A 17041-nucleotide genomic window follows, 5' to 3' on the forward strand; every position below is an offset into this window, starting at 1 on the left:
CTTTATTCTGATAGATATGGATTATTCCTTGGATAGATTGGCTGAATTATATGTTTCTGAGATTGTTAGATTGCATGGAGTGCCCATCTCCATTATTTCAGATAGAGATCCTTAGTTTACATCTTGATTCTGGAGTAAATTGTAAGAAGCTCTGGGTACTCAGTTACACTTTAGCACTGCATTTCGCCCCCAAACAGATGGTCAATCTGAACGGATAATTCAAATCTTGGAAGATATGTTTCTTTCTTGTGTACTTAAGTTTGAAGGTAACTGGGAAAGGTATTTGCCTTTCGTTGAATTTGCTTCTAATAACAATTATCAGTCTAGTATCAAAATGGCACTGTATGAAGCTTTGTATAGTCGCAAATGCAGAACTCTATTGTAATGGACAGAACTCAGTGAGAAAAAGTTACATGGAGTTAACTTGGTCCAAGAGACCAAGGAAAAAGTAAAGATAATTCGAGACAGTTTAAAGTAGCCTCTGATCGTCAAAATTCCTATGTTGATTTTAAACGAAAAGAAATAGAATTTCCAATCAGTGACAAAGTATTCTTGAAAGTGTCACCTTGGAAGAAAGTTATCCGATTTGGTCACAAAGGAAAACTGAGTCCACAGTTCATTGGGCCATATGAGGTTACTGAAAGAATTAGACGGGTTGCATATCGGTTAGCTTTACCACCAGAACTTGATCAGATTCATAATGTTTTTCATGTGTCTATGCTACAGTGGTATCAATCCGATCCTTCACATGTTATCTCTCCGGCAGAGGTAGAGATTCAGCCTGATATGACATATGGTGAAGAACCAATCAAAATCTTAACTCGGGAAACAAAAGAGTCAAGAAATAAAAAGGTAGCTTTTGTAAAAGTTCTTTGGCAACAACACGGTATAAAAAAAGCTACTTGGGAACCGGAGGATACTATGAGGAAGCAATACCCGAATCTTTTTACTGGTAAGATTTTCGAGGATGAAAATCCCTAAATGGGGTAGAGTTGTAACAACCCATTTTTCAGTGAAATCGGAACAGTGGTTTCAAGACCATAAATTCAATCCAAAAATAAGGCATTATATGGTCCGTATTATAATAAGCATGTGGTGCGAAAATGTTGATACGAAAATTTTGTCGATTAAGTGTTTACTTACAAGAAGGAATGAATCGCATAAAATGTGAAAGTTGAAATCTAGTAACTATAAGGATTAAATAGCTATGGAATTCAAATCTATATGTCCTTATATGGTAATTAGACCATTAAGAAAAGTATTTAGATTTTTCTTGGTGACTCATCCATGGAAATATAGAAAAAGGGGAAGGACTAAATTGGAAATAGCAAAATACTTAATTAATTAAAAATATGATAAAAGATATCATCTTATTTTATGTCATCTTCAACCTAAAAAATATAGAATCCCTATGAGAGATAAGAGAAATTTTCAAGGCCTAATTGGGTAAGTTCTCTTATCCCTTTTTTAGTAATTTTGGTACTTTTAAAACCGAGATAGCTTAATCTCTCTATTTGAGGGATTAATTTGAAAAGTTATCAAGGTATGAAACTGGGTCACAGATGTATATGCTAGAAATTAGAAATTTAGGTACAAAATGAAATATTATTAGTAGATAAACAACTTTTACAAATGATTTTTGATGAAAACATGATTTAGGGACTAAAATGAAAAGTTGTAAAATTGATGAAAAAATCTAAAATTTTATGAATACATGTGCTGGACAATTTGTAATAGGACTTTGGTTAGGCTTGGAATAGGGAGTAATTTGCACAAGTTTCAGTTTTCCAGCCTAGGGACAAAATCAAAATTTAAGGAAAAGTTATGGGCAAAATGGTAATTTTTCCCAGGAGGTAAATTGAGTCCTTTTAAATATAAGATGTGTGAAATTGATAATTAAATTCATTTATATATATCCAAAAAACAATAATTTGAGGTTAGATCGAGGAAAAGAAAATGTTTCGGATTAGTAGACTTTTTACGCGAACAAGTGTCGAGGTAAGTTCATCTAACTTAATCGGGTATGTAATTATGTTAACTGAATATTGTGTTTGGACGTAATGTGATTTATGTTGATGTGCTTTACTTGTATGCTATGATGGAAAATTCATACATGCTTGAAATGGCGTTAAAGGATTAAGTCTCGATTGAATGTGAATTCCGATGATTATATGCGCGTCCCAAAACTAATAAGCTCTTGCATTTGTTGCGGACAGGATTTTGCTCGGACCAATAATCCCATTGACCTTGATATATAAAGGATTTAGCCTGGACAGGTAATCCCTGTATAATACCTCCCGAGCATATGTTATGATTAGGGTTTAGCTAGGACTGGTAATCCTAATCGAGCCCCTATGAGAATACATTATATAATGGATTTGGCTTTGACTAGTAATCCTAGTCGAGCCCCTCTGAGAATATGTTATATAATGGATTTAGCCTAGACTGGTAATCCTGCTATACAATATATGGCTCGAGAGAGTGTTTCTCGGTTAAGTGCCCTAAAGGGTACCCTTGAATAAGGAATTGACAGATTATTGAATTGTACACTTCGAGTGTACTACTTGAGCATCCATTGGAATTCAATGATTCAAAGGATATATAACTCTTGACATGGCATGAAAATCTTGGGATGATATGGTAATGACTTGAAAGAATATTGCTTGATGATCTTATCTATGTTACTTGATTGATATGAAAATTTTAGTGACTAACATGTTTGATTGAATGTATGTGATTAGGCAGTTTAGCCAAATGGATGGAAACATAACCTTGTATGCCTATATTTAATAAGCAAGATTGGTAAGTTTAGTTTCCATTATATGAACTTACTAAGCATGTAATGCTTACTATATTTATTTTCCCCCTATTTTCTAGTGCCTGGAAGCTCACGAGGGTTGGAGATCACTGGAGCATCGTCACACTATCAACTACTCATTTTGGGTATACTTAGTAGAAATCATTTTGTATAATGGCATGTATAGGACAACTTGGCCAATAGTGGCTTGAAATGTTCTTTTGTAACCCCATTGGAATGGCTAATAATTGTTCATTTTGGTAAGACAAAGTAGATTATTATGATATATATATACACATGTGTTATGTTAAGAATATGTGATCAATGTTGTTAATGCCAAAGTTCATCCAAGGTAAGTTTACAAACATATGCATGTAATGGTATGCTATGATGAATGATAGAATTGTCTATGTTGAATGCTTGGATTGGTTGGTATTGGATGCGTGTTTCATGTGCAGGTCTTGGGTGAAATTTTAGGTGAGAAATGAAGCTAGAAATGGCTTCATTTTGTCTACACGGGTGTGTGTCTAGACGGTGTGTGACACAAGGCTTGGTAACACGGGCATGTGGTTAGGCTGTGTGTCCCCTGCACCTTAATTTGAGAAACAGAATGCTCAGAACACGGGCAGAGACACGGGCGTATGTCTTGGCTGTGTGAAACCTACACCTAATTTCAAATTGAATTAATTCACCACACGGCTTAGAACACGGGCATATGTCTTGGCCGTGTGAAACCTGCACCTAATTTCAAATTGAATTAATTAACCACACAGCCTAGCACATGGGCGTGTGGCATGGCCTTGTATGCAAGTCAAAGAGTTACACGAGGTCAAACACGGCCTCCAACACGGACATTTCCTAGGGTCACACGGGCATGTCCCTTGGACCACACAGGCATGTGAGCCCTGCACTTTAGAAAAATTTTGAAAAGCCGCAAAAAATTCTTAGAGGTCTCGATTAAGTCCTGACTCAATTCTAACACCCGTTTTAGGCCTCGAAGGCCCGATCAAGAGACGTTACGAATGATCTTGGTAAATGAATAGTAATTTACATAAGTTATTTGTTAATGTTTCTGAATGTTCTGGTAATACTCTGAAACTCTATTCTGACGTCGGATACGGGTTAGGGGTGTTGTAGTTGTTGGCAATCCTCTTGATGATTTCATAAGCCTCGCTATAAGACTTAGAAAGGAGAGCATCATTAGTAGAAGCATCCACTACCATCCTCGTGTGAGTATTGAGACTATTATAAAATGTGTCTAATTAGATGCAATGAGGGACTCCGTGATGAGGGCATCTTTGTAATAGTTCTATAAACCTATCCCACACCTCATACAATGACTCGTCATCCATTTGTTGGAAGGTAGTGATCTCATTCCTCAACTTAGCATTCATGCTAGGTGGGAAGTACTTCATAAGGAATCGTTCTGCTAACTCTTTCCATGTGCTAATGGAATTTGGTGGCAATGAGTTCAACCAAGCTCGAGCTCTGTCGCTTAGTGTATATTATAACAACTTTAATTGTATTGCATCTTTGGGTACTTTGGCTAATTTGAAAGAGTCGCTCACCTCCATAAACAATTTTAAGTGAAGATGAGGATCTTCAGTAGGTATTCCACTGAATTGGCCCACTGTCTAAAGCATTTGGAACATGATTGGCTTCAGCTCGAATTATTGTGCCTCGATTTTGGGTCTCCTAATACCTATATTAAGCTCATGAAATACTGGCACAAAAAACTGTCTCAGAGCTCTATTCCTATCACCAAGAATAAGGATAGGATTTTGAGCATGATTTGCTCCATTTCCTTTTTTCAGACTTTCAAAGTTCACCTCTTCAGTCCTTCACTAAACTACTTATTTTTTTCTTTGTCAAAAAGTCCTTTCAGTATCATGTCTACAGGAAGTAATTCGATAATTATATCGATACTCATAAACACTTGAAACCATCACAGAAAAATAATGTAATTAAATTTAAACAGAAAAATAAACCAAAATGCACAATTAACAATTTCACAAATAGTGTTTTTTGAAACAGTCCTTGGTAACTGTGCCAAAAACTTGGAATGATAGAAATGTAAAAGTGTACATAATCGTTAACAAGTAATAAAGTGACAAGTAAATGTCGAGTTATCGTAGCCGCAGAGACTGTGAAAGAAAAATATTTATGAAATGTAAATCAAACACTTTGGTGATTAAAAATATTTTGATTTTGAGAAAGTTAAAAACTAAAACTTAACTAAGTAATTAACTAAGGAACAATTAAAAGTAAAAAATTCAATGCACGATTTCAAGAAAATGGGTTTAAATCAGGATGGCATAAATGTGTTGGATTAATCACATTCTTTAACTTAGAATTAATAAACTCATGTTCATGTTGTTACGAATAATTTCATGGCAACTTGATAACTTGCTAACTAGTGCACATTTATCATTATTAAATTTACCAATCTCTTGAACATTTTACAATGTAAATTCAAACGATTAAGCAATCTTCATAAGAACATATAAGTTTAAGTGAAGTAACAACATATACCTATATTGAAACATTTTAATCACAATAAACTTTCAAGTTATGCAAGGCTAATGTATTGTTTAATACCATCATTAATTTAACCTTTAGCTACCTTAGAAGATTAAACATGCAACAATTAAGTACTGCATCCATTAACTAAAATTTCATTCCATTTATAATTAATTCAATTGTTATGTTACAATTATAATGCAAGCATAACATAAACATGATTTTACTTAATTGAACAACTTACTAAGGCCTATAACAACACAAACATGATTTCAATAATTTAAGCGAACAGAATGTAACTAATCCAACACCAATTTAATTTAAGTCATCTTAAATAAATCAAGAATAATAACACAATAAATATTCATCATCATGCTCATAACATAAACAAGAAAATTTAAAGAGAAGGGAACTACAAAGTAATCTCGCTATTTATCCGTACCCAGACTAATGTGATCCTCTTCTTCTTTGCTTATTCTATTGATCGAGGTATGTATGAACACTTTAAATTTTGCTAAACAAAGGTGGATGGTGACTCTTTTCCAATAGGGGAAATTTGCAAGGAAATGGACAAGGGAAATGGGAAAAAAGGGGAAATGGAAGAGAAGAAAGAAGAGATGTGTGGGAAATGAAGGTGTGTTGATTGAGGGAAAAAAAGAGAGGGTATTTATAGGTGTGAATGGCTGTTAAAAATAAAAAATAACTAGTAGCCGTACACTCTTCCTTGGCTGGCTACAAAGGAGCAAGTTTGAATAATTCAAACTTTGCTATATTTACTGGGGCAAATATTCAAAAGCAGGAAAAGTGGAGGGGTTTGAATGGAGTTTAAAGAAAATTTGAGGGATGTTTTGAAAGTAATAAAATCAGAAAAAAAAATCAGCTGATTGGATCAGCTTTAGGGATGATTTTGGGCTGCCAATTTGCTTGGTGGATTAGTCTTCTCTACTTAGCATACTAGACCACTTTCTCCTTCAAGCTTTATATTAATTTTAACCTAATTAACTTTGGAGAAAAATTAAATATAAAGTACATAAATAATTATCATTTGGACCATCCTTGAGCCTTGCTCTTGATGCACTTGATGCAAAAATTACACCAACAGTTTAGGCCTTTTGAGGTGTCTGCTGAGCTAATTCTTACCTTTTGTGAAAAACTATAGAAAATAAGAAAATTTTGTGTAAATTTATGATAAAAATAAATAAAATTCAAAATTTTAATAATTTAAATGCATATTAATTATTTTATAATTAAATTATGAATTTTGACAAGATTTACTACGAAACTACATGAATTAGAGCTCAAAAGGTATTGAAAAAGTCTATATACTTTTGCGTTTCCAACACCCAAGAGTTTTGTATATTGAGAAACTATTAAATGTATGAGGAAACTATAAAAGTCTTAATTATCTTTAAGAGCACACCTTGTGAGAGTTACCACCAAGGGTATAGTATGCCAGCTTACTCGAATGTTGTGCAAAGTGTGACACCCCTAAAGTGACCCTAGTCGGAAAGCGGTCTCAGGACCGCTAGACTGAGTCACCAAATTATTTGAATGTGATAATTATTGCCTAAAATATGTGAATATAAATGTGTGAAAGTTTTAAGCTTCGATTTAGTTAATTGCATGTGAATTTAGTTGATAGGACTTATGTGAGAAAATTTAGAAATGTGCTAGGCAAATGCAAGTGGCCTAATAGTCCATGTAATCAAAGGGGTGGACTTGCATGCCAATTTCCCCCCATTTAAGTACTAGTGGCCGGCCATGACAAGGGATGATGGGCAAAACATGTTGTGTTAATGGAAAAATAAAATAAGAAGCATGGGCAAAACATGTCATGAAACATGTTGTGTTAATGGAAGAATAAAATAAGAAGCATGGGCAATAAACTAATAAGAAATTGAAGGAAGAAAACAAATAGAAAAAAATGTGTTCATCATTCTCATGCATGACAAAAAAAAAGAAAGAAGAGAAAGGCTCTCATGTTGTTCTTGGCCGAATAGGAGAAAGAAAAAGAAGGAAAAAGAGCTTTGAGGAAATCGGCTATGGTGGTTTGATAGACTAAGGTATGTTTGATGATGTTCCATGAGATGCATGCATGTTTTAGTAGTTAGCTTGAGTTCTAAATAGCCCATGGTTCAAATCTTTACTATGTCATGGAGATGATATTCGACCAAGGTGGATTGGTGTTGATATCATTTGCATGCTAAAAGTGAAGCTTTGTAATGGTGCATGTGATGGTGGATTGATGATTCTTGAATCTTCTTTTTAGCATATTTGAGTGAGACATTAAGTTCTTTGTTTAACCATGACCAAAAATTGAAATGGTATGGTGTTGTGATGCAATCGGCCCCAACATAGACATGTATGTTCGGCCACATGAATAAGTACATAAGTTATGTGTATATTCGGCCATAAGCTAGCAAAATGAGACTTTAATGAGTTAAATTTGTTTGAATTAAGCTCAAGAGCAAAGGGGAACTAAATCCGATAAAGGGAAGGAAAAAGTGGTCGAATAGCCGCCGAAATCGTTCGACAACATCCGAGGTAAGTTTTAAGTGATTAAACGTTGAGTAAATTCAATTATAATAGGACATGATGAGTTGATTTAATAAGATATGATGTGGCCATGATATGTTCTAAGTTCAAATGGTAAGTTCTTAAGTGTTTGAGCTTGGGAATTTAAGGGTAATTTGAAATAGTCTGCGTAGGACAGCAGCAGTAACGTGACTTTAGAAAATCACCATAAATCTATGGATTTGAATTAGAGGCTGAATGAGACATGAAATTAAAGCTTAATGAGTCTAGTTTCTTATAAAAAAAACCGTGTAAGCAAAGGAATTTCCGATAATGAGATACTTAAAGTTGTGTGAGACAGCGCAGAATGACACTGTAATCCTCTGTTCTGTATTTAGAAAATCATTATAAATTGTAAAAAAATGGTTATAAGATAAAATTTATATGCTTAGACTCCTTAATGAGTCTAGTTTCAAATGAAATCAAATACAACACATTTTGAATTCTGTAAAATGAGAAAGTTGATTCGTAGTGAAGAGTGGTCAGATTAGTCAAACAGTGAAACAGGGGAAACTTTAAGAAAAATCTGGTATTGATTGGCCAAACCTAAAATTCTGGAAATTTTATGGATGGAAGATATACGAGTCTATATTCAGGAAAAATTAACAGAAAGTGATTTGGAGTTTTGTAGCTCCAGTTATAAATAATTTAGTGACTATTGCTTAGGAAAAACAGCTTGTGCTAAATTTGAGATTGTGTTGTAAACCTTGATAAACTTGTTTTAGTTGCTCATAAGCTATTGATTAAACCCATACGTGAATTCTAAATTGTGATATTGGAAAATGATAGATGTAGATTCAGCCAAGACAGTGTGTATACGTGAAAGTATATGTGGTATGTGAAGTATATTTGGATAATTGTGATGTGAATACATGAAAATCTATATTTTGATTTAGGATTCTATGTAATGAATGTGAAAGTGTATATATGTGATAAGGCCTAATGGCCGATGTGATAAATGTGAAAGTGTAATGGCCGATGTGATGAATGTGAAAGTGTATATATGTGATAAGGCCTAATGGCCGATGTGATGAATGTGGAAGTGTATATATGTGATAAGGCCTAATGGCCGATGTGATGAATGTGAAAGTGTATATATGTGATAAGGCCTAATGGCCGATGTGATAATGTGAAAGTGTATATATGTGATAAGGCCTAACGGCCGATGTGATGAATGTGAAAGTGTATATATGTGATAAGGCCTAATGGCCGATGTGATGAATGTGAAAGTGTATATATGTGATAAGGCCTAATAGCCGATGTGATAAATGTGAAAGTGTATATATGTGATAAGGCCTAATAGCCGATGTGATGAATGTGAAAGTGTATATATGTGATAAGGCCTAATGGCCGATGTGATGAATGTGAAAGTGTATATATGTGATAAGGCCTAATGGCCGATGTGATGAATGTGAAAGTGTATATATGTGACAGGGCCGAGTGGCCAACATGATGGATGTGAAAGTGTATAAATGTGATAAGTCCCGAAGGGCATTTGTGTCAGTACTATATCCGGGTTAAAACCCCGCAGGCTTTATGCGAGAATATTATCACTGATTAATGTCCGTAAGCTTCGTGGTCGTACTATATCTGAGCTCTAAAGACCCGATGACTACGTGTGGGGATTTTGTCCGGGTAAGACCCGATAACTTCGTGTGGAGATTATGTCCGGGTAAGACTTCGTAATAAGAATTGCTTATAAATATATTCAATGCGAAAAGTTAAACAGGTATGTACTCCAAGTTTATATGTGAGCTTGATTTGCACTAAATCATAAGGTAGTTATGTGATGCATACGAGAGCAATCTATGAGACTATTCCTATGATTATGTGACATCGGATCAGTGTGAGAGGTTATGTGAAATCATACGATATATCTATGTCACATGAGCTCACTTTTATGTGAAAGTTTATCTGCCTATTGTATATGATGAGATGTGCATATTCGGTAAAGGGATGGTATGCCCGAAGGAAGAGTGAAATAAAAAAAATACGAACAACTATGTTATAATTTGATTGTTATTTGTTGACACTGCTTAAAACTTACTAAGCATTAAATGCTTACTCCTTTCTTTGAATCTCTGTTTCATAGATTTTGGTTCGTCAGCTATCGGACTCGGGATTTTTGGAAGTTGAAGTCTCCCACACTATCAAAGCCCCCTTTTGGTACAATTTTGGTTGAACTTTGAAATGGCATGTATAGGACTACCCTTTTGTTGTTGGTCATGTACCCTTCGGTTTTGTGTAAATTTGGATAGCCATGCGAAAATGGCTTAAATATACTTTGATCATAGCATTATAATCGTTTTGTATGTTGTCCGTCGAGAGGTATGGAAATGTTGGTAACGGTTAGCCATGGGAAGGGTTATTCTTGATCACTTTTGGAATATGTATGACAAACTCTAGTTGATCCATGGAGGATCATGAAATAGGTAAAGTTTACCTTAAAAAAAACAGATGCTGGCAGCAGCAGTGATGTGGATGTGAAAAATCACTAAAAATAGTAGGAATGGAATTAAATAGTGAATAAATTATGTAAGCGAACCTTGATGAATCTATTTTCATAGGAAAGTAACGAAATGATCATATGGACAGTATGTTAAGAGATATTCAGGTTCTCGTGAGACAGGGCCAGAACGGTTTCTGGATTCCCTATTCCGACTTTGGAAATTCATTATAAATTAACCAGAGATAATTAGGAGTCATGCCATATATGTATAGATTCCTCTCTGAGTCTAGTTTCTATAGAAATAAACGTCATCAGTATTGAAACTCTGTGCAGGGAGATATCCAAATCGTAATGCATGAAGATCAGTGTAGTTGCACTCTGTAACAGGGGAGAATTTAACGAATAAACTGTACTAATTGGCCCGACCAAAAATTCTAGAAAAAATATGTAGATGGGCATATGAGTCTAGTTTCAGGGAAAAATTACGAAACTGATTTTCGAGTTGTGAAACTCAAGATATGATTTTTATGGTGACAGTGACGCAGTTAGCCAACTGCCTAGAAATTTTTAAAATGGACTGCGATAGTAAGCGAATTTAGTTTGTGAACCCCTCGTGTCCGACTCCGGCAACGGTCTCGGGTACGGGGTGTTACACAAAGTGAGTTTTGTAATGTGATTGGTTAAGAGTCAATTGAATGGATAGACTAGTGAAACAACATATGCCTCAGATTCTCTTTTATATTTCTCTCGATTTTTGTAGGGCTTACAGGACAGTTTTTGTATACAATTAACACATGTCAAGATTCACTAAGGGGAACCAAGTATATATATGTGGTATGAAGGGAACATTGAGATGGTTTTTCTTCCTTCTGGTCTACATTCAAGTTCTTCTTCTTAAACCCAAATATCCTCTCCTTCTTCGTTAAATTGGAAGCTAAGGGTTCTAGGATAATCTGTAGATGTTTCAACCTTCTAGTAAGTCTGATAACTCTACATTTTATGATTTCAAAAGAGTAAGTATGTAAAAGACAAATATAGTACGGAATGAATAGGAGGCCCTGCGTGGGGGTTGTATGTAATGGATATATTGGTAAACTGTCTATAAATAGGGTTTTAATGTTACTCCTATATTCTTTTAAGTAATTCTTATTGTTAGTTTGGAAAGGACAATCGGGTTAGGAACTCCAAGCTATAGTGAAGGTGAGTTCAGGTGAGTCTTTATCCTAGCTCATGTATGTTAATATATAAAGGAAATTCATATATTGATATCTTCTCAAAAATTCATATGTTGAAGTATCGTACGATTCCTGCATATTTATAGATGACATATATGAGCTGCTGCATGAACAGGATGATGTGTGGTATGTACACATGTGAAATCAGGTATGGAATAGTATGAAGTTGTCTAGAATGCGAATGAATCTAGGTAAGTGTGTTCTGTATTAAATGCGTAATCCAACCATTTGATAAGTTTAAAGATACTTCTATTTGGATAGTCTTGTGGCAATGCCTTAGGGTCATTTCCTAGAAAGAGTTCCCAAAAGTGTTTCTAAAGAGAGAATTCGCCATAGTAACTCGCCAGTACAGAGAACTTGGTGTAATAGTAGATATGGATGGTCTAAGTGTTCATCAAATCTGAGTTTGTTTATCTATGTAAGAAAGTTAACTAAATTCTTTGGTATCCGTCCAATCTAAGTATTTCAGGTTACGAATAAAGGTTAACTGTAGTCTAAGTTGTTTGACAAACCTAGGCATTTTCATTATATGTAACATGGTTGTCTGGGATTCCATGGGATGACTTAGAACATTTAATCTGTCTGAGTAAGTTATGGTCTAGGTTAATTAAAGGTAGAATATGTATTAAGTTCATCTTAAAAGATTAGTTAGTATTAGTATCTGCCAGAATAAAATCAGTGGGTACACCATCCTGGGTGAAGTGTTCAACATTTGTCTAAGTGAAAATTGATTTGTCGTAATTTGGTGTAGCAGATTAAACTAGTTTTTGCACTTGAAAAGCTTTAATACAAACATTTTTAATATGAGTTAATTATGTTTTCCTAGTTTCGTTTACATTCAATAAAATTTGTAATTTGAGTCTTTTATTGACCTTAGGAGTTAAATGAGGCCTCAGTGTGAGGTAATACACTTTGTGAGTGTGCAGGAGACCATTAGAGGTCGTACCAAATGGTCACTGTGTTACAATATGGCAGAATTTGATGTCTCAACATAAGGAGCAGAGAGTAAGAATTCCAAGGCTGCCTTTACTATTGTGACACAACCAAGGGATGTCGTGACACATCCCTGAAAGTACTTTAAGTATGAGCATCATGTCTTTGATGTCGAGACACAGGCACTAGGGTGTTATGACACCAATCCTATACAAGAAATACTTACCAGCTAGGGATATTTTGGTCTACACAATCAAATATTAAACACGAGAGCGTCAGTTGAACTAAGGTTGAGGACAACACCAACCCTAACTCTATAAATAGGCTCATTTAGCAATTATTATGGAGAGCTTTTCATATTGTATAATTTTCTTCCTAGTTTTAGTTTTTAGATTTTTTCCTTTTCTTAGACTTTAGGTTATTTTCTGTTTTGCATTTGTCGGGTGATCTGATTTGCGAAACTCAAACAACTCTTTATGGATATTCATGCTTCAATGAAATACAATTCAAACTTCTTTTAAACTTTTGTCTCTTGATTTGTTACTAATGTTCATCTTTTGTAACATCTCAATTTTGGGCCTAGTCAGAATAGTGGTTTTGAGACCACAAAATTTGAAGTAAAAATAATTATTTTATGAATCTGTTGAGGTCTATGATAGGTTTCCATGATTGTGTGAAAATTTCATGAAGAAATTTTATTGATAAAGTGTCCAATTTGACATGTAGATCTAAATTACAAAAGTTTCAAAATATGTGATTTTAGAAGATTTAAGCATGTAATAGCTATGGATTATTAATTAGAGGTCCTTAAATAGCAATTTGACCTATTTCTATTTTTATGGACAAAAATGGGCATGTATTGGTAAAATTTGAAAGTTTAGCAAAAAGGGCATTTTTGTCATTTGGTTAATAAAAGAATTAAAAGGGAAAAATGAAGCAAAAATCATGTCCATCTTTAACCTATTGTGTCAAAAATTCTAAAGAACCATAGCTAGGGTTTCTTCACTTTCCAAGCTTGATTGTAAGTCAATCCTAGCCCCGTTTTTAATGTTCTTTACATTTTGAAGTTCTCATAACCCGATTTACTTATTTCTAGCCATATTTTGAAGTAAGGTTCATGTTTGAAATTTGACCCATGTGTGACATGCATATAAGACCATAGCTGGGCTATCGGGATCGATATATGTGATCCCATGTAAGACCATATCTAGGATTTGGCATTTGCATCTTATTATGTGTATGAGAATTCCTCAAGTATCCTTTAGTATTCCAAGTGGTTCAACGGGTAACTTGAAAATTTTTCCAAAGATGTGAAAGGCTATAATTATGTTATGAAGTGGTACAGGTACGTACGAAAGACTAATGAGATATGAGCTTGGTTTATGATGCATTATTGGTAAGGATGCAAATGAGTAAGATATGCCTACGATCATTTGATGAGTATGTCCAAAATTATAATATGCTATGTGTATGTTAATACATGTTTAATGTTGCTTATTATTTACATGCAAACTTACTAAGCTTAAAGCTTACCCCCTTCCTATCTTTTCTTCCTTTTAGTGTCGCCAAGCTAGCTCAGGGATCGGAAGTCATCGGAGTATCGATCACACTATCAACTTAGTCATTTGGGTATAATTAGTTTTGATATTTTGAATATGGCATGTATAGGGGACTTGGTCTTTTTGTTTATGTGTTATATTAATTTGGCCCAATGCATTGGCTAATAATAACTTAACTATTCATTTTGTATATGGCCATGAGATATGGTTCATATTGATTATTGGGGTGTAAACCTATTCATATATTCATGCATGTGCTAAGGTCATACATATTGGGGTTCAAATTGTTTGGCATCGTTGAATTGTGAATGTGATCATGGTAGTGTCTAGGTCGTGTGTGACACACGGTCTGACCCCATGGGCATGTGATCTGGCCATGTGTCCCCTGTATCTTTGTTTTGAGAAACAGAATGCCCAATAGTAAGCACACGGTCATGAAACACGGTCGTGTATCTCGATCGTGTGAGAGACATGGCCTTAGGACATGGGTGTGTGCCCTGGCCATGTGAAGTCTGCACCTTATTTATGAAAATTCATGAAAATTAAATTCGCCACATGGCCTAGCACACGGGCGTGTGACTTGGCCATGTGACCCTATTTTCTTAATGACATCATAAACAGAGAGTTACAGAGGCTGAGGACACAGGCGTGTTCCAAGCCACACGGCCTACCCACACAGGCGTGTGACCCTCCAAAACAAGAAAATTTTCTAAGTATTGGAAAGTTTTCTAAAGTTCTCAGTTTAGTCCTGAACCACCTCTAATGCATGTTTTGGGTCTCATAGGCTCGTTTTAGTGACAATATGAATGTATGAGAAAAGTTTTAAATTTGAGTGGAAGTTCATGTCTCAGTTTTAGATGTTTGTTTGAGTTTAAGCCCTGTAATGCCTCATACCCTATTTCAGTGTCGAATACAGGTAAAGGGTGTTACATTTAGTGGTATCAGAGCTACGGTTTAGTTTATTCTTAGACTAACGTAGCGAGTGTGATGAGTCTAGCTATACATGCCATATATAAATCGTGATATTATGATGACTCCTAACCATTTAAAATTGTGTTTTCATATAGTAAATGGATCCCATCTGAGCTGAAGCTGATGAAGCTGAAAGTAATGCGCCAGCGCTGTCTGATAGTAGACCCCCTACAGTCAGTCAAGGAGAAAGAGGCAGGGAAGCCTTTCTCTATATGATGAACGCATGGTATACGAAGTTCGTTCAAATGAACCTGAACACTCAATCTCCTCCACCCCTACCTATCCCTCAGCCTATTCTCGTAGCACCTCAAGGTATGGACTTTATGAGATTAGATAGACCTCCAGTTGATAAGATTTGAAAACAAGGAGCCGAAGAGTTCCAAGCTGGTATCGATGATGATCCCAAAGGGCAGAGTTCTGGCTCGAGAATACCATCAGTATTTGATGAGTTATCATTCACACTTGAGAAATTATGAAATGTGTTGTATCACTCCTAAGAGACTCGGCTTATCAGTGGTGGAACACCCTTATGTCGGTTGTACCAAGGGAGAGAGTTAATTGGGAATTTTTCCAAGATGATTTTTGTAAGAAGTACATTAGCCAGAGGTTTATCGATCAAAAAAGGAAGGAATTTCTTGAGTTAAAACAGGGTCGAATGACAGTAACAGAGTACAAGCGTGAGTTTGTAAGGCTGAGCAAATATGATCGAGAATGTGTTTCAACTAAAGCCATCATGTGTAAGAGATTTGAAAATGGACTTAACTATGACATCCGATTATTCGTTGGCATTCTTGAATTGAAGGAATTCATTGTGCTCATAGAGAGAGCTTGTAAGGCCGAAGAGTTGGCTAAAGAGAAAAGAAAAGCTGAGTTTGAGTCTCTAGACTCAAAGAAGAGACAGGTGGGTAAGTCACTTCAGTCATCATCTAAGAAACTAAAAGAGTTTAATACTCGATCAAATGCTTCAGTTGGGTTTTCAAATAAAAACCATGGGAAACAGCATTCGGGTTATAAGTGTAACGCCCTAAAAATATCGAAATCCAAAAATCTCGAAATCTTAAATTTTTCTTTTTTTTGTGCTTAGAATTTTCGGTTAAGTGTTAATTATGTGATGGTAGGTCTCGGTCAAGGTTTGAGTTCGAACCTAGGGGTAAGAGAAATTATAGTTTAATTATTCAAAGAACCCTGATGGCAAGTAGGTGGGCTTTTGAATAAATGAAGGGAAAATTGGACAGAAAAGAGCCTGCTGGTCCAGGGGATAAGTGGCATGTTGCTAGTGTCAGAGGTCTGGGGTTCGAATCCCACTTTGCTCAAAAGAGGGATTTACTTTTGCTAAAATATGGACAGAGGTGGCATTGGATTTGAACTCTGTAGGGAGTGATAAGAGGAGAAATTTGAGGAGAGGATCAAGGGGTTATCAGGGAGAAAAACGAGAAGATGAGGAGTGAGAAAGACATGGAGCCAAATTGGGAATTTGGGCTTGGGAAATTTGACTATAGAGGCTATATATAGGTGTCGAATGGAAGGTCGCCAGGCTAATGCCGAATTCTCTTTCACCTTGTTGCCAAAAACTCTTTTTCCTAAAAGCCGAAAACCCTTGTTTTTCTTTCTTTTCCTTGTGCCGATTTCCCAACCTTCCTCTACTCAATTTTCTTTGATTCACTTTTGGTTTAGCCGACTTCTTCTTCCCTTTTTTTCCTTGGTGCCGAATAATCTTTTGTTTGCCATAGCGAATACCCTTGGTGCCGCCACTACCCTTTTCACTCAATCGATTCTAGTGTAAGTATTTGCTCCCCCAATCGATTTTCGCTAAGTATCGATTACTCTGTTCCTCACTTATTCCAATCGGTTTTGGTAGGATTAGTGTCAAATTCCAGTCCTTTGGATCCCTGCCGATTTGCTCCTCAGGTGAGAGACTTTCATAAGTGTTCTTGATCTTAGTTGGCCGAATGGTCATAGTTAAGAGAAGGGGGACTTGTGTTGGATACAAGTCACCTGTTAT

At 35.5% G+C, this 17041-nt stretch overlaps 1 non-coding gene across 1 annotated transcript; it reads left to right on the plus strand.

Annotated features, from left to right (window-relative positions):
* Nucleotides 1–4075: 4075 nt before the first annotated feature.
* LOC121228751 (small nucleolar RNA R71) lies at nt 4076–4182 on the plus strand. The gene has a single exon (XR_005926326.1). It is a non-coding gene; the product is annotated as a small nucleolar RNA R71 (small nucleolar RNA).
* The last annotated feature ends 12859 nt before the right edge of the window (nt 4183–17041 follow it).

The sequence above is a fragment of the Gossypium hirsutum genome, chromosome A04 (assembly GCF_007990345.1).
Source record: "Gossypium hirsutum isolate 1008001.06 chromosome A04, Gossypium_hirsutum_v2.1, whole genome shotgun sequence".
NCBI classification, from domain to species: Eukaryota; Viridiplantae; Streptophyta; class Magnoliopsida; order Malvales; family Malvaceae; genus Gossypium; species Gossypium hirsutum.